The sequence below is a fragment of the Mercenaria mercenaria genome, chromosome 3 (genome assembly GCF_021730395.1).
Source record: "Mercenaria mercenaria strain notata chromosome 3, MADL_Memer_1, whole genome shotgun sequence".
In the NCBI taxonomy this organism is placed as follows: Eukaryota; Metazoa; Mollusca; class Bivalvia; order Venerida; family Veneridae; genus Mercenaria; species Mercenaria mercenaria.
In genome coordinates, this window is record NC_069363.1 from 2,829,184 (window position 1) to 2,849,095 (window position 19,912).

Below are 19,912 nucleotides of genomic sequence, written 5' to 3' on the forward strand. Positions count from 1 at the left end.
CGGCTAGACTGCTTAATTAAATATATATGCTGAAATATAATTATCTACGGTCAGAGAGAGAGTTAGATTTAGAGTTAGAGAGAAAGATGGGTTATAGATGCTAGATTGATAAGGTCACCTTTACTTAATAATATCTAGCTAAAATGTTATGTTTAAATATTAAAGACTGTTGCTATGATAAATAAAACTGGTTAAAAGGTTATGTTTGTTGTACTAAATGGCCACGCTACGTTACAACGCGCGTTTCTGGAGCCGCAGACCAGGATGGACCTTTGGAATGTTGTCAGGGCACTACGATGAAGTACGCAATACCACTAGATGATCACGCCGAGAAACAAGTTAGAAAAACTGTCTATTCTATTTGCTTGTTAAATAATTTTTTTTAAAAAGGGAAGAAAAACGCTTCTTTTTAAAAAATTTTTCAAGATTTGGCTATTAAATTTAAAAAAATTTGTTTCCACCGAAATTTAGGAATCAGAGGGGTACAACATATGGTTTAAAAATTTGATGGTAATTCGGAAGTTTTTAAGTCATGGGAAAATCGATAAAAAAATTTATTCTATTTTAAATGATTTAAATGATGATAAAAAAGGAAAAAAATTTTGCTATCAAACTGCAACGGGCCAGTGCGTTTTTCATACTTAGTTTTATGAAGGGAAAAACCCAAGATTGTATTTGGGGTGCTTTAAAAAACCCTTTATTTCCCTAGATTTTCAACAGTACATGATAAAAGCTTTGGTTTTATTTCTTTTGAAAATTTTAAAAAAAAACCTGTTTAAAAAATGTAAATGTCTTTTGCTAAAAAGATTATTAACTCTGGCAAAAAGATCCCTATAAAAAAATCAAGAACATGGTCAAAATAATACGGGAATTTAGAAATTATTCAGAAACTTTTTAATAGGTTATTTTTTTGGGACGGATTAACAAAAAATTATCTGAAAATGAAGTTATGCGTGATTCGCGGAACTTTACGGGCCCTGCAGTTAAATCAGCAATGGATGAGCAAAATTTAAAAAGATCGGTTTAATTTACGTTTGGAAATGTTACTAGCCAAAAAAAATTTTTCAAAAATTGTCAAAAAGCTAAAGATTAGATACCCCCCCCCACCCTTCTTTGTCATTTTCCCGAAGGTGGTCATAATGTCAAGCAATGAAAGGGACAGGGCAGAAAAATGTTAGGCAATATTATTACGAAAGAAAAGCCACTGGGGAAATATCCCAAAAAATTTTAACCCAAAGAAAAATTTAAAAACAATTAGTTTGGGAAAAAAAATTATGATTGCGGGAAAATTGGGGGAAAATTTTGGGGACATTTTATGGAGAAGGGAAAGGGGTGTATTGCCCCCTTTAAAAGAAATTTTGGCCCTTTTAAAAAAAGGGATCTTCCTGTAATAAAAAAGTCGATGGAGGAAAAATGATTTATAAAATTTATTTTAAGCGTTTTTAAGGGAAAATCCAAACTCTTGTAAAAATTTAGAATGGGGAAACAAAAGATTAGGGCATTATTTGCTCGGGAAAGCAGAAGTCTCTTTAATTTAATGGGAGGACATTTTGAATCTTTAAATTTAGAAACCCAAAACTTTTTAAAAAATTTTTCATAAAGTTTCATTACAGTCTGTAAATGGAAATTAACTGCATGTAGATGGATACACCAATCTTATTTTTCGAATGGGTTTGGTGAAAAAATGGAACTAAATTTTTTGTGGTCTAAAATATGAATGGAAAAAGAAATTTAAATTGGAAGGGACTTTCTCTTTTCGAACAAATTTGCAAAAATTTTTTTGATCTTTTTTCATGAGAGTTAAAAATAGCTAGGGTAAAACCTTTTACAAGAAGATGTAATATTGCTTCATTTAGTTGGTTGCAAAAAGTACTGTAATTAAACCTCAAACGGTGCATATTTTTTCAGGAAAAATTAGGGAAAAGATTTCAAAAAACTAAAAAAATTTTTAAAAACTTTGAAAAAAAAGTGTTGAAGATGGTTATTTAGTACAAAAAAAAAAACCCCTTGGGGTTTTAATGGTAGCTAATTCAGTATAAAATTGGGAAAAACTAGTAGGTTTCCTGTTATGTTAGAAAAATTTTAAAAATTTAGAAAATTTTAAATAAGAAAAGGAGTGCTGTTGAAAATTTGTTGAAAAAAATTGATGAAAAGGTATAGCTTCTGTTTTGATGTCAAAAAATTATCACACAATAAGGGTGAAAAATAAAAGTATTAATAAAAAAAGGAAATGTAGCACCAAAAGAACACTTTCAATATGAAAAAAATTAGTTCAAAAAACCCCAAAAACGTTTTTGCAAATAATAAATCAGAATTGTCACGAAGATACGTTTAAAATGAAAATTTCCTTTCTGTGGAAAATAAAACCGATAAAACCGACCATATGAGTACCTTAAATGTAAAAAAATGATTAAAGCTATAGATGAAATGTTTAAAGGCTAAAGAAATAAGACCTTCCCCCCCAAACCCCTTATGCGGGGTTGTGTGGGGTTTAAAAAGGGAAAACGAAAACAGAAACCAATTTTGTATGGGGATTTTTGGGGGTTTCAAGCCCGGGTGGGGGACCCACAGCCTACCTCTACCTCATATCGATGATATTTTTGGCCTTTTGGGGTGATTCAAAATACTTTTACCCTAGACGGTCGCTCAGGTTTTTGGCAAATCCCGATTGATAAAAAAAGAAAAAAGAAAAAACGCTTTACCACATTCAGGGGGGTCATTCAAATTTTAAACGTTATGTGCTTCGGTTTTATTTAATCCCCCGGGGGTGTTCCGGGAAAATTAAATGTTAAAGTCTTAGAGGGATTAGATTTTGTGTGGCATTTTTTAGATGACTGTCTTATTTTCATTTAAAACATTAGGAACTTTAAACGCCACTTAGTTTATTATTTTTCAAAGGTTAAGAGGAAAAAAACTTAAATTTAAAGTTAAAAAAAGTGCAATTAATGCACCCAAAACCCCCAAATTTACTTAGGAAAGTCATAGAACCGAAAGTTGGGCTTTTGGGCCCTTCCGGAAAAAATTTTTTAAAATTTTACCCCCCCCTTAAAAAAAATTGCGTGAAATTCAAAAAAATAATTGGGGAAACCCTGGGTTTTATGTCGTTTCACCCCCTCTTTTTCCCCGAAATAGCAAAAACCTTTTTTAAACCTTAAAAGGAAAAAGTCCCCATTTTTTTGGGACAGAAGAATAAAAAAAAAAATTTTGGGAAAAATTTTAAAGAACAATTAAAGCTATTCCTTTTTTATCCTACCAAAATCCAAAAAACCCGTAAAAATTGTATACCGAGGGGCCAGCGATAGTAAAGTGGCAGCGTGTTTAAAATTTCAAGCGTGAAAATTCACCAGAATCAGATAAAAATAAAAAAAGGGCCTATATTTTTTATCTCTTAAACTAAAGTGAAACACAAAAGAAATACGCACTTTGAGAAAGAGGCATAGCCATTTTTTTATTCTTTGCAACGTCTAGTTTTTCTTTTTACAAAATGCTGAATTTACAAAAAAATGCGCCCTTTTCCACTCCAGTATTTTTTTAAAAAGGGGGAAATGCAAAACAAGTTTTTTCAGTTATGGGCTTTGTCATTAGTGGTTACAACTGAAATTTTTAGAGTATTTTCCAGGGAAGGAAATTGTTATTGCTGATTTCTTTTCACGACCACCAGTTTCTGAAAAAAAAACAAAAGAAAGTGAGCAAAAAATTAAAACCAGTTTATAAATGAATTTCCTTACAAAATTTCTAAACCAAAATAAAGTAAAAAAAAGCTTTTAACTTTTATAACTCTAAAAAAATTTAAACCCGAAAGAAGTGCTAACAAAAAAATACCCAAAAAAAAAGGATTCTTTAGTAGAAACTTTTCCCAGCATTTCCCGTTTTTGAAATGAGTTTTGAACAAGAAAAAGACCCTGAAAATTTTAAAAGAAATGCAACTTAACCCATGGTGCCCCCAAGTAAGGCTAAAATTAAGAAGTATTTAAAAGTAGACAATGTTTTTTAAAAATATATTTAAAACCCCCAGATAAAGAACCATTTTATGAAAATTTTATGTCCCAGTCATTTAAAATCATTGTTATAACGGGAAAAATCACAAAAATTTGGTTTTCCACCCCGGTACACACCCGTATGTTTTCAACATAAAACAAAGTACTAGGGCCCAAAATAGGGTTTAAAACTTAAAAAGATTGAAAACACTTGTGTTGATTGCCAGTCTAGAAATTTAAAAAAGGTTTTTAAACCCCCTTTAAATTTAGAAACAAATTTTGGCCCCATTTCCATTTGCTTTTGTTTCAATAGACATATGGGGTCCTTATGAAAAAAAACTTGGGGAATCGTTACATCATTTGTTTTGTTGACATGTTCAGGGTTTTAAGAAGCTTTCGCGCTCCGATAAAAGTAAAAATTTTACGGGAATAAAATTATTTTTGAACAAGATATATCCTAGATAGGGATTTTCCTTTTCCAGATAATTCAGGCCCGGGGTCGGGAATTTTACGAGTTCTTTTTTGGGGGAGGTCCGAAAGATTTAAAATTTTGACAATGTAATGTACAGCATACACCCAAAAAGTAATGAAAAAAACAAAAAACGAATGCACAGGGGGTTCGGGCTGATATTTTAGAAAAAAGGAGTTAAGGTAATACACGAGAAGGGGATCCCATTTTTAATATGTCTTTAGCAGGCATACGCCCACAATTTTTCTTCAAGTTAAAAGTTCCACCTTTCTTTTGTTTACAACAGGGGCCCCAAATTTTACCAATTGTTAATTTGCAAAAGCCTGAGCTAAATCCCATGGCGAAGAGTTTCCCAAGATAGTTCTTCAAGAAAAAAAAACATGCAAGTTTCCTTACTGCTTATAGACTTTTTAAAGCGCTGGGAAACGAAAATATAAGGCCCCAAAATGCCCCAAAAAAACAAAAGGGCTTTAAATTCGAAAAAAAATGATCCTGGGCTATTACCCAAAAAACTATCAAGAAAAAAAAAAAGGGTTGAAGATCGCTGGAAATACATTACAGAAATTTTTGAACAAAAAAGGGCCGTTACTACCTTTTTTAAAAACCCGCTTGACAAATTTTGTTGTTCAAGTACAAAGCAGATCAGATAAAGGGTTGCTGGGCTTTCTGAATGGGCCCCAAAAAGTAAAGTGTCAAGGTTATCCAAGACGAAGGGGTTAAAAAAATATTTAAAACCTCCGATGATTCTTGCTCAAGCAGTAACGTTTAATTGATGTTTTGTTTCTGGGAAAAATTTTAAACAAAATCAGAAAAAATTTAAAAAGGGCCCAAAAAGCCAAAGGGGGTCCGTCAAAACGGGGAAAAAAATTTTTCCTCAGAAAATAACATTCCCTTTTGCTCAGGGGAAAGAAAAAAAATTTAAGGAAAAAGAGTAGGGAACAAAAATTTACTCAGAAACGGGAAAAAAAAAAGCAAAAACAATACTGGCGAAAGGGTTTAGAGTATAGGTAATAAACCCCGAAGAAAACAAAAACCCTTTATAAAGAATCCCCCATGGAAAAGGGGCTTCCCCCCCCCCATTCTGATAGTCATAGAGGGCGGATGACATGGATCACAGACTTTGTCAAAAAAGGAGTCCGAAAATAATCAAAGAAAAAAAAGGTTTATTGAAAATGTAACAAGGGCACACAAAAAAAACCTAATATGTTATGGGAAAAAAGGGTACTGATGACAAACAAAAAAATCTACAAATGATATTTAAATCACATGGCCGAGGAAAGAAAAAAAAAAATGACATAAAAGAAAAGGGTTTTTAAAGGGCAATTTTTTTTTGGGCCTTTTCTGTTAGGGCAAATTTTTTCAGGGCTTAAACGAAAAGGGCCTATTTAGAGAATATTTTGCCCATTTTATAGCTTAAAATGGGTTTTTAAAAAAGGATGGTAGAAAAAATAGCGCTATATGATGGGCGGGTTAAAACAAATGACTTCACCAGGTGTATATTCATATACACTGTATTGTTTTGTAAAAAATCTTCAATTAAAATTATTGTTTTACTTTTTTTATTATAAATGTTCGGTGTGGGGTTTAAATTCCTAAAGCACAAAGTTTTATTTTTTTGCCATAGTAAAAGGCTAGTAGAAAATACAAGATAGCCGAAGTAAACAATTTTTTTCTTTAATTCTGTTGAGAACAGAAAAACCCATTTCTGTTATTCAATTTGAAATTATTGTTATCAAAAAAATAGTGTTCTGGGACCGGGGAGAACAATTATTTTCGTGAGGTTCACTAGTTTAAGCTTCTTTAGTAAAAGTAAAACGCATGAAAAAAAAGTCATAATGGGAGATTTACAAAAATGGTTTTTGATTTAAAGTTAACAATAAAGAAAAAAATTTCCTGGCAACATTTTTTGTTTTTTTGTGTTTTGTTTCTGCAAATTTTAAAGTTTTGGGTGCAGTCTGTAGGTTTAAAAAAACCCGGGGCCGATAAGTTTTTTCCCCGCACCCGTTTAATTTTTCTGGTTTTGATTTAAATTTTTCCCGCACCGTTTCAGAAACCCGGGGTAAAGATAGATTTCTCCCCGCACTTGTTCAGAAAAAACCCGGGGCATGAAAGGTTTTTACACGGGACCCGTGGGCAAAATCCGGTGTCATGGTAAAAATTTTTCTCCTAACACCTTTTTTAAAAAGTATTTTTTGAAGTTTTTTGTTTAGATTAAAAAAAAAAGAAATAGCTAATTCAAACCCCTCTGAAGTTTCTATACGAGATTTATGTTTTTTTTAAAAACACGTACGCTTTGCCATAAACTAATTTATATTTTAAATTTTTTCACGTATTTTTCTTAATAGTTAAAAAGAGATAAGGGCTAAATTTAAAAGGATAACAAATTTTAAAAATCTATCATAGAATTTAAACGAATTAAATAAGGGTTACATTTTCGGGGGGAAATTTTTTTATTGCATATAGGGTTTTTTTGATTTGATTTTTGTGTTCTCAGACCCTTTTTTTTTGAGAAAAAGCATATTATTTTTCTAGAATTATAGTTAAAACATATTTTCCGCGATACATTTTTCCCCAAAATGAATAAATTGCTGTAATCGTTTTAATTCTTTTTTTTTATCAAATATACTTTTTTCAAAAATTTTATACCTTTTAAAATATTCATTTTTAAAATTATATTTTTCAATTTTTAAATTAAAAAGTAAACATGGTCCAAATGCTGTGAAATAAAAGAAAATGCGGCAACCCGTACCCAAAAAATTTTTAATTTGTTTAAAATATGTTCAAATTCACTTGCCCGAAAAATTTTAGCAAAAAAATTTATAAAATATAGTTGTTTGCAAATGAAAAAAATTTCAAAAATTAAAAAGTTGAGTATTTTAAAATTTTAAAAAAAATTTATATCTTTAAAGTTTAAAATATTAAATTACTTTTCCTTATATTTAAATTGGGAAAACGTGTAATCATTCCTTCCCGTCCATTGTTATATCCTTTTATTATATCTGGTGCTCGTTAGTTTTGGAAAAAAATTAAATTTCAAGGGAAAAAATTTTAAAAAAACCGGGGCTGCACCCCAAAAACCAAAACAAAAAGACAATGACAGTTTGGGTAAAAAATTTCTATCAAATAAAGCAAAAAAGGGGACTGGGGCAAAATTTACGGTTGAAGACGATATTTACCAATGAGTGACTGCCCCCCCCCCCCCCCCCAACCCAAAAACAGCCCCAAGGGGGCTTATTATCGTCAAAATTCAGCAAATTCCTGGTGGAAAAGCCAAAGTGGGCAAAGTTAAAAAACATGTATAATACAACAATCAACGAAAAAAAAAACCCCCCGGGTATAATGATATATCAATCTTTTTTTCTAATCTACAATTAAAGAAACTTTGTTAGACGAATTTAGGAAAAAAGTTTTTAAAAAGAAAAAAGGGAAATAAACTGAAATTTTGTTTAGAAAAAAAATAAAGAAAAAAGGGCAAACAAGGGAAACCCTTTTAGAAAAGATATTTTTTACCCCGAGGGCCAAAATTTCTTTTCAGAGTATTATATTTTTTTTCCCCCTGGGAATTTTATTAAAAATTTCCAGACACAGTTGCAATAAATTGTTTTTGAAGGGGCTATTTTACCAAAATGATATGAGGACTATATTTTTCCCTAGCTGAAAAAGTAAAGAATTTACATTTTAAAATTTAAATGGAAGTATTTTTTGGCAGTTTTTTGTTTAAATTTGCAAAAATTTAGGCCCAACGGCCTGCCGTACTCCGCCCCGAGATGTGTGCATTTTAGAATTCAACAAAAAAGATAAAAAAATTTCGGAAAATTTTTGGGGGGCCGATGTGAAAAAACACGAAAAAAGAGAATTGGGGGCCACATGACCGACAAATGAAGGGTTTTTACTTGCAGGGAACTGGTGATAGTTGGAGGCGATTTGTTTAAAAAATTTTTATTCCCTTTAGGGGTTTTTTTCATTTTGAATATTTAAAAGAAAGGAAAAAGGAAATTTTTTAAAAAAAATAAAAAAATTTTTTCGGGGCTACCAAAAGTATTTATAAAATGTATACTCTATACCCAAAAAAATTTCTCTAGGGTTTCAAGTTTTCTCAGAAATTTTTACTTTTAATAAATAGTTCCGATTCGGGGTATACACTTGTAGCATGAGGCCCAAAAAAAAAAAAATTTAAAAGTTTTAAAAGGGATATAAATACCTTGATCTTTTAAACTGTACTTTATACATGTGCGGTTTTTAATTTAAAATATTAGCATGTTTAAAAGATATATCGTAAACTATAGAAAATGTTTTTTTACGGCCGTTTATATCTATAAAAAATGTACCTGTAGTATTTTAAAAAACCCGATTTGTAATTTTGCCTTTTTAAATTTTTGAAAAACCCCTTAGTTTTATTTTGTATGACAACCTTTATAGATGGGATCAGGGGGAAAAACCGGAATTTCCACAAAAAAAAACGAAAAACGAAACAAACGAGTTTATCTGACAAAAGTGATACTTTTGAGTTATATATATTATATCTATATTTGTTATATACATTTCAATCGTGGAAAAAATAGACAGATGTGATTCCCCAAATGAAAAAAAATGTTTAATTTCAATGTAAAGGGAATATTGTAAAAAAAAGCGAAAGTTTTGAAAAGAAATTTTTAAAGACTTTATTTGATGGAAAAAAATTTATCACGTTTTAAGAAATTCCCCGTTTTTTATTTGTATTATGCTTGCACTAATATTTGATGCCAAAAAACTGAAAATTGTATCTTTTTTAATTTTATGTACTTTAAATTGTTTTTTTTAAAAATTTTATGTGTTAAAAATTTCCGAATGTTTTAAATCGTGCCCTCCAAAAAACTTAAATTTTGTTTTCAAAATTTAAACCCGGCGAAACCCCCGGCAACATTTTTAAAAAGATCAACTTTTAAAGGGGTTTGTTTTAGCTTAGATTTACTATTAAAATTTTTTTTTTTATTTTTTTGGAAGAAAAGAAGGGTTTTTTAAAGTAACAGGGTTTTAAAAGGGTTTGGAATTTTTGTTATTCTATAAAAACATTGTTTAATATTTTAAGTAGAAAAATGATAAACATAATACTTGATCTAAATTGAAAAGCTGAATTGTCAAACCTGTCACAAAACATGTAGCCCAAGGGTTAAACAGGTATACTTAGTCGTTTATATCATTTACTTCCGGATCAAAGTTAGATATGTTAAGGAAAAATGCACGACGTATTGTGTAATTTTACATAGCGGCTAGACTGCTTAATTAAATATATATGCTGAAATATAATTATCTACGGTCAGAGAGAGAGTTAGATTTAGAGTTAGAGAGAAAGATGGGTTATAGATGCTAGATTGATAAGGTCACCTTTACTTAATAATATCTAGCTAAAATGTTATGTTTAAATATTAAAGACTGTTGCTATGATAAATAAAACTGGTTAAAAGGTTATGTTTGTTGTACTAAATGGCCACGCTACGTTACAAAAACCACCACTGGGGAGCTTAAACCGGTTAATTGTGCACCTAACCTCACTCTTACCCCCACCCCTAAGCCAGACTGGAGTTATTTTATTTTTTTCTCCTTGAGATAAACGCAAAACAAACTTTAGTGTTTGGCTCGAGATAAGATGTCGTGCGCACGAAATAATTTAATCTTTAAAAAAAAAATGCATGTCCTAAACATACCACCGTACCACCGTACAATAGTCAGTAAATAATATTGTAGATAATTAACAATTAGTTAAAAATTCTTCGAAACACAATATGCCCGATCAAGACTGACATGTATAAGGCATGATGGAATAAGAAACACAGAGGGTAACAAATCTTGGAATGTTTTCTTCTTTAATGTCGCACCGACATCATAATAGGTCATTTTCCGCTTTGATTGTGGAGGAACACCCTAGGTAGCCCTCCTTGTATCATTTAATCACCGGCGGGCACCTAGGTAGAACCACGTCTTTCCGTAAGCCAGCTGGTTGGTTTCCTCACATCAAGAATTCAACGCCCCGAGTGAGGCTGGAACCCACGTCGGCGAGGGGCAAGTGATTCGAAGTCAGCGACCTTAACCGGCTACGAAGGCCCTAAAATCTTGGAAGAGGACAACTGCAGAAGTGCAGTAGTCTAGCATGTTCAATGTAGTTCTGCGTTTAATTCCTAATAGTCTAAAGGAAAAAAAGTTCGATTTCAAACATTATGCAGTAAACAATGCTATGTATCTTCAATTATCAGATCAAACAGTATCTAAAACGAAGCCTGCGCGGTCAATAAAACCTTTAACACACTCAATTAAATTTTCATTTTTGTCATGTTAAGTGACCTGTGGAGTTTCCACTTTTTCTATTTTAGGAGAACCATAACCATAAATAAATGTATGCTACTCAATAGCAGTACTCGGCGAACTCAGAACACGTGTACTAATATTCGTTACAGTAAACATATGATTATGTAAAGTTGTCGACTTCATATCTATTACATGAACAACATATGTACAAGGTGTGAAAGGCGACTAAAGAGTTGTTTCTTGCAAATGGAATTAAAATAAACACTATTCAATAGTTAAAATGCTATAAAAATGTAAATTAAAGGGTTTGGAGTTTGGTGGAAGTAAATAACAATTTAACCAATAGTTTTTTTTTCAGGTTATTTTAATTCGCCTCCACATGTGTTTGGTTTATCACGTGTTTTGTAAGGGATTCTCTGGGGGATAAATTCTGTCTGTTCTGTGACTTTAAAAAATGATGGGACTAAAGAGTAAGGGCGTGTGCACAATTAGCACAAATAACAAATTTTAAATCCCCTGAAGTGCCTTTACCACTGACAGTTCCAAGGCGGTCCCAGTGTGATTATTCGTATTTTTGTTTCGTCTATATGGTATTTTGTGTATAAATTATTTACACATTCATACAAACACTATTATATGGTAAGGATTTGAGAATATTATCTTTTTTGGAATGTGGCTTTCAGACTGATTACCGTTGCTTGTTTTTAAGGTTTTAGCGAAATTAAAAAGCGTTATATACCAACCGTAATACGATAAGGGGAGATAAATGTGCTACAAAAACGGTTGTAGCAGAATTTAAAAACCAAAAGATATTTGTTAACAGTTCAAGCTCCAACATGTAGAAGTGGAATTATTATGTAGCATTAATATACAGTAAGTTTGTCAGAACATAAATGGAAACTGAATGCAAGTAATAAACCAGACTGATATTTTAACGAAAATCTGTTATATAAATGTTATATGAGACAACATTGTCAGACACACTTTGTTTATAATGTTGTTTACGGTAAAGGCCTTTTAGGTATGTGTTCTATTATATAACGTAGTCAAACCATGTCCAAAACAATTCAGGAATCTTGTTCGATGTATTTTACTGCATGCTGGAGAGTCTATGTAATTATTGCAGACACAGAAATGAATAATTCATAGGTTGTTTCGGTATGGTATGGGTATTTTACATATCTTGGACAGGGTTAGGCCAGATATAAATATTTGGCTGTACCATGATGTAATAATCTAAAATTGAAACATATCAGAATCTATTAAAACACGTTGTTTGTGCCCATATATAATGTTCTGTCTTCTGTTAGAGTAAAAGGAATTTATCCCTTATAGACATTTTAAGTAAATTATAAAAACCAGTATGAGCGTCTCGGTGAAAATCTATACGAAGATCCTTTGGAATCATAGGATGCAACAAAGCAAAACAACAGCGGTTTGACTGAGTCTGTTCATGAGAGGTAATGGAAAAAGCAACATCCCCAACACACCCTAGCACCGACCCAAGCGGAATTCTATTACATAAATATTGAGTGGACTTCATGATCCCAAAGGACCAACCTAAGCCTTGCTTTATAAGGTTTGCTAATTTAATAGTAACCGCCTGTCGCTTTTTGGATTAGAAAAAGAGTATACGAGGGGTGTTTCATACGTAATGATATCGGATCCAAGAATACTCACTTCATTCATTTCATGCATTCCAAGAATACTTTCTTTTTAAACAAAATCTAAGTCGTTTTATTCAGATTACCAATGCATTTTCTTAGTCCGATCTAGGTATACCAAAGACACAAAGGTAAACAGCAGATCTACAGCTTGTCGTGAGTAAATAGAGAATAATAGGTTAGTGCCGTAGATGAGAAAGTTTATCTGGCGAGGTGGAGGACGTTATCGGGTGAGCCGAAGGCGAACCTGATAACGTCCGGAGCCGAGCCAGATAAACTTTCTCCATCTTAGGCACTAACCTATTATTCTATTTATCTTGTCATTACTTCATTTTCCGATATTTGGCAATTTATTTTACAAAAATAAGTGTGCGACAACCGTTTTAATGACGTCATATTCGTAATGACGTCACTTATATAATGACGTAATCACCGACAAAATCGCAATAACTTCTTTGTTTTTGAATAAAAACTCATTATTTGACCACTCATTTTCTTAGTTCGGACATTTCCAACACAATGGTGATGGTTTCAATGCAAAACTTCTTATGACAACAATATCGATCTTAAGGTCACATGATCAACTGACGTATATCACTGGTCACGTGTCAACTGACGGTATATCATGAAAGATATACGGCACCCTGATATCGGGTCGAAAATACTGCAAGTGACAGGATAAAAACGTTTATCAGATAAATGTTAGTTTTTTTTTCTTTTTGTCCTTTGGGGTCATGGAGAACGTTTAATTTTACTATCATAGAATTTCGCATAAGCCGGTGCTCGGGGGCATGAGGAGTGTTGCACATTTCATTCTCACGAACACACTCAATTAAACCGACTGCTTTTATGTTGCTTGGCTGCGGTCTATGCAACCAATGGGTCTTTCCACATATTTTATTAGTCTGGGAATAGAAAATGATCGCATAGCGCCAGGTCTGGTGAATAAGGTGCATTTGGGACAACACGGACCTTTTCCTCCTTCAAAAAATCAGCAACAGCAGCTACCTTGAAAGAAGGGGCGTTGTCATGCAACAGAGACCGTGAATAGCGCTTAGCGTAGCATTTTTGAAAAAAAATTTCGGCACGTGATTAATGCAAAATTTTACATTTACAAGTCTTGCATTGGCCACAGCTATTTGAAGAACTGGACAATGTATTCCAAAAAATACACATACATTACTTTCTACACACTGAATGTCCTTTTTGTAATGCCTGTTCTACGACAAACTTTCGTTGCCAAGAGATTATTGTTTACTTTTTACAAGATGGCTAAAACAGGCGAACAACATTTTTTCTCCAATAACAAAAATAGAAAATTGTTGGGTTTTATTTGTCAAATTTAGGACACAGTTTTAATAACTTTTTGGCCGTCTAGAACCTAGTTTATGCGCTTTTGCTCGTCTGTCAAAAAATGAAGAGTATATCTTGCAGACATTCGTCTCATTTTAAGCAAGCCTAAGAAAGAAAAATACTTGCAGGTGATCCCTGATATTTGAAGGAATAGTGAGCCCTGTATAAGATTTCATGACAAAAACATCTTTTTGATCATATTTTCAGGCGTTATACTTGAAGAACGCCCTGATTTGGGAGTATCTTTTACTGAGTCAGTCAAACATTTAATTTCTTCGCTCACCTTGTTACTGTCGTATATGTGATTTCATTCTACCTGATATGTCAGGCAGACAACGGGTCTTATATACTAGATACGTAAGATTTGAGGAAACCATTACACATGTACACATATGTAGTTGATATCACCGTGAACAGTGAATTGAAGTGTGTAGTAGTGTAAATATTTTATGTTTTACACGCATTATAAGTACGTAGCATTGTAAGTCACTTTTCATATTAGGCAACCCTCACATTCTGTTGTAAATAAAATCTGTAAAAAGATCGTTTGGAAGAACAGAATGCTACCAAGAAGAATAATAGCAGACTCGGTTTGATTGAGTCTGATCATGAGACCTAATATAATGTGCAACATCTCTCACGCCCCCTAGCACCGGCTTAAGCGAAACTCTATTACACATCCGTTGAACGGACTCCATGATCCCAAAGGACCAGAAAATATAACAACACTGAATCCAAGTACGGGGAGACTTTTTACAGCCGCCACACGGCACTTTAAAGATTTCTGTTGTGATAGTTAATAAAATCTGTAAAAATATCCTTTGAAAGAGTAACATGCAATCAAGAAGAACAATAGCAGACCCGGTTTGATTGAGTCTGTTCATGTGAGGTAATGAAATGTTCAACACCTCTCACGCCCCTTTGCAGCGGCTTAAGCGGAACTCTATTACGCATCTGTTTTTTTATGGACTGCATGATTCCAAAGGACAAGAAAGGATTAAGTCTGTATAATCGTTCATCGTCATGTAAAGACCCTCTTCATATATATATTTTCTACAATATATTCAATTCATATTTGTTATATATCTGGGTAATGCAGCGTATAGTACGTGAACACAGATCAGGCGCAAGAGTGCTTCAAAAAGTTCTGTTCCTGGGCCTAAAATGTAAACGAGAAATAAACCTAAATAACACCTGTAACGACCCGTCAAAGTATTACCCCTTAACAGAAATGCATTTTTGTAGGCGCGGTATCCATTTCATAAAAGCGTCAGAGCAATCTGCCCTCGGTATATCAAGCATTGATGAGGCACAAAGTTACATAGCGTCTCACAGACATTTTCTTGAGGCGAAGAAATAGAAAAAAGTCGTATGGACTTAAATCTGGAGACTATGGTGGGTTTGAAGTATTTATGGATATTAATATGTAATTAAATACATTGTTTCTGTAGAAGCTGTTAGTAATAGATTTTCCTGTTTGACAAGTGGGCTACAAGAATCAAAGAAAATTGTATACAAAACACTTTTTGTGCTGTTCTGAAGCTTTGCTATTACCGAGCGTTTTTTCCTCCATTGCTTGTTGTCAGATTATCTTTGGGGTTCAAACATATACACATTCTGTTAAGTTTTTTTCTACCGTCGATATTAAGCAGGTTTCTGGCACACTTCTGATCAGGGGTTAAAAAATGAGGGATCCACCTAGCACAGACCTGTCTTAGACCTAAATGCTTTGTCGGAATAGTGTGAACGGTTCCTTCTGAATCCCCACCATACTTCACTATCTTTTCCACAGATTATCTTCCATCTTCCGCGACAATATATTTGACAGCGTCGATATTCATAGTGGTAGATAGACGACCTTTTAGACAAGCACCTTCAAGGTAATGAAAACAAACTTATTTTTTTACCCACCTGCAAACTGTCGTCAATGACACGTTCGAGTGACCATATATATTATTCAGTTCATTAAAGTTTTTTTACTGGAATTTTAAATGTAACACGCTTTTTCACTTTTCTACGAGCTTTTCGAGTTTATGTAAGTATCAAATACCTTCTTACATGCATGAAGAATGTGTAGATATCAAGTTACTTCTTAAATGCATGAAGAAATTAAACAAGAAAATCATGTACTTATGTGTGGAATCGTATCAGTAACAAAACGTTTTGAAGCACCCTCGTACCAGATACACTTATATGCTGTTTTATCTATATTTGAGATGTGCTAAAGCGACTTCCAAAGGATGTACTTCTAGAACAACAAGTTTTTAAGTTTTGATTGGCGACCGTAAAGAAACAATAATACCAAACAGGCAAAGCAACGGTCAATAAAAGCAACCTTCTCAAACTGCAATCAAGAACAGTGCACATACAGACGCGCATACGACACACCAGCAGGAACGCATGCACGCACACACAACATGGGCACAGCCAATGCACTGTCAAAATGGACAAAACTATCAAGTAAAAGGCTTTTTGACGTCAGTAGCAATTTACCATTGGGGAGGTTAATCCAGACTATAGAATTTATCCCCGTCAGATTAACGCGCGCAATGGCAAATAAGGTAGAACACAACAGTACACTTGCAAATTTATTTACACATGACTATACTCAATGCTTTTGCTGAAGGCAGAGCATCAAGAGAAAAACCAATAAGGCCAATGTCTCCCCGTTCTTGAACCCATTGTTATTTTTCTGTTGATTTGAGATTCAGTTGTTATGCTATCTTCTGATGTAAAAACAAGTTATTGATATATTTACGTTTGAATTCTATTGTCGTCGTTATTATGAATATCGGAAAGCAGTAGTCTATTCCATGCACGCAGCGTTTATTATATGTGAAAGTATATTCTCTGCGACTTTCAGTGCGTTATACTGCTGAATGAACTATTTAGAAGAAAAGTCTCATCAATTCTAGATCACCCCTCGTAAAGATATTTTTCACATAATTCGACTCGCACGAACATTTTCTATACAAAATGAAATCATTAGCGGTCGCTGATATATTTAACTGCGAGTCTTTTCTATCATGTGATGTCGTGATCTAGTTAATGCACATGCAGCGACTAAGTGGAACCACGCAAAAATAGCAGTATCCACTCGGATAAATAATTCAAACAAAAGCGAATGCAAATAAAATAATGTTTGAGAAATGAACCAAAGAAAATGCATGAAATGACGTAAGATAACACTGAACATAAATAGGACGTAGGAACTACTGAAACAAGTGAATTTAAAAGAATTAGAGATCAAGAAAACTTTTGCGGAGATTTTTTTCTATGTAAATACTTTTTTACATTTTAGATAAGTAAGATATCTAAATTGGATCTATATACAATGAAAATGTTTGAATGTTGTATATTCACTTGAACCAACTTTTTATCACTTTAAAGAGTGTTGTCCTCTTTAATAGGAAAATTTCCGCTTGACGGAACACGGTGTTTAAAAATATAACTGATAACACTTTCTGTCAGTTAAGCTGATTTAGAAAATTAAATATCATTATCATCTCTAACGTAAATTATTCTTAAGCCGTCATGATTATTGAAAAATGAATTAGACAGTAAAGGCATAATTTTACCGTAGTGTTATAAAGCCACGGGAGTTTTCTGTAAATATGAGAACGATATCTCATCTAGTCAATAAAATCCAATTACATGTAATCATCATGATTTAAAGGAACGACATGTTCTGTGGTACGATAAAACTTGAAGCAGTATTTTACATCAATTTCACGGGTTTGTACCCGCTGTTAAATCGTACATGATTGAAAGGCTATCGATTTCGGCGCTCTTCAGTACTAATGATCGACTTTTTCATTACTTTCATGGAGATATTTTTACAAATATATATCTTTGTTGTGTTCGGACTAATTTGGTCATTAACATACCGAAATCAGAAAATCAAATAAGAAGGGCCATATGGTTGGTCATGCTAGGGTAGATCAATATTTGTGCATTGACCGGACTCTAGTTATTCTTTTGTCATTTGATGTATAATGAAAATGAAAGGAAACTAATTTTTAGGATTTTCATTATTTTAATTAATAACAAGTTTAAGATTGCTTATCAATTCGAAAAGGAATAGAAATGCAAATGCAGAAACGAGTTTCAAATAAGTATCTATCCAAAATATCTTTTAATTTTGTAGAGACAATGTATATAATATATTTTTCAGCTTGAAATGGTTAACAGCCTACATAACAATGATTAATGCTTACAAAAGTCATTAGAATAGGACTTTTTATGTATTTAAAACACATAAAAATACGGTTGCGGTGTAATACTTTGTTAGTTTTGTACATTGTGTAGGTTATTGTAGTGATACCACTCTATAGATAAAGCATTTTACAATAAGTTAAGTATCCATGTTTTTATAGAGTAGAATAAGTCATTGTACTCTGTTTATCAATCCAAATCCTGTCCATGTTAAATCAATGCAATAGAAAAGTAATCTATCTATGTTAGATTTATATACAATGACTATGTTAGTTCATATGAAACTCTGCTTGATAAATCCGGTCTTCCTATGTTAGAAACTAGAAGAATGAGAACGACAGCTTTAGGGGTTTTTAAGATTTTAAACAAGAATGGTCCGAAGAATCTACATGATCTTGTTAATATAAAAGACTCCAATTACAATTTTAGGTATACAAATACAGTTGAACTGCCAAGGTTAGAACAACCAGGTATGGATTAAATTCATTCAGGTACTCTGCTGCTAAACTATGGAACTCCCTAACAAATCATTTTAGAGAAGTAATTCATTTTCTCAGTTTAAATCAATGATTGCTCAGTGGGATGGTGAGTCTTGCTCGTGTCCTGCATGCCTTGTTACATAGTTTGCATCCAACAGCCGTGAAAAAGTTTTTCATTTGCTCATATTTCTAGACAACTTTCCCATACTTTGACGCAAAGGTAGCAGAATTTCTTCCCATGCCAGCAGTAGCTTCGTGACATATCTTACCATGTGAAATTGTAAAAATCGTCTGATTCTTGACAAATTTCACAATAAATTATGCCTCACTTTCCCCAGGGCATTTCAAGATTTGATCTTTGCATATTTTTCTTTTCAAATTACTGACTACTGTATTAATGCGTACATTTAAATGTTTAGAGTTAAAATGTACAGGGTTCGCAGGAGATAACTGATACCTAGTCAACTAAACCTACAATAAGTTTAAGCGGAGTTGTTTCATTTGTTCCAAATATTTTACACATGATCTTTCGTTTCATGTCAAAAAGCTCCTTTCGTCCCCCGCCTCTTTTGAAGAAAAAAGGGGTACATAGAAATAGGCTGCGTCCTTCCGTCCGTCACACTTCGTGTCCGGTCGATAACTCTGCTATCCTTGAAGGGATTTTGAAATAACTTGGCAAATATGTTTCCCATAATGAGACGACTTGTAATGCGCAAAATCCAGACCCCTAGCTCCAAAGTCAAGGTCACACTTAGAGGTCAAAGGTTAACAGGGTATAACAATTAACAATACATACACGCAGTATGTATTGTGAAAAATGTTCCTAAGCGGAGGACGTTGGTAATTTAATTATATTTTGTTCGTACTGCACAACCACAAATACAGCTTAAATAGGTAGATTAGTGCGTACTTGAAGTTCCACTGCCTGCATTATGAAGTTGTAACTATCCATTCTTTAAATTCTTCGAGTTAGCAGGTAATGTCTAGTATGAGCATGGGTACACCAACATTTTACTTTCATTACTAATTTCCAAAATATGCACTGCAATGTCTTCTGCAGTAAAAATATTCTGAAAAGGCAAGTCGGTCCCCAAATTATCAGAAAAAAATGAACCTCAAGGAATAGGCCAAACATAATTTATTTAAATCTTCAACTTTTAGAAAGTTGTAAAATCTTCTTTGTATACCCGCATATCACTCTAGAATATTATTGCACAAATGTACCTGGTATGGTAAGTTTGGCCGAAAGCAACGAAAACAGGCAACGTGATTTACAAATACATAATCAAATATTCCTTCAGGCAAAACATAAAAAGACGACAAATTCCCAAAATTGTGCTATACGTTCGGTACTAAGAGAAAATTTGGTCGTATTAATCTCATTCTTTCGATGCAACTTTCATGTAATTACGAACCATTTTCTCCTTAAACATGATGTTAAGATATCCTAACGAGAAAAATTGCTTGAAATAA

General features: G+C 33.0%; 1 protein-coding gene across 2 annotated transcripts in view; it reads right to left on the reverse strand.

The window, feature by feature from the left end:
* LOC123525578 (uncharacterized) overlaps nucleotides 1-19,912 on the reverse strand; it is a 144,451-nt gene that overhangs the window by 21,002 nt on the left and 103,537 nt on the right. The window lies entirely within an intron of this gene.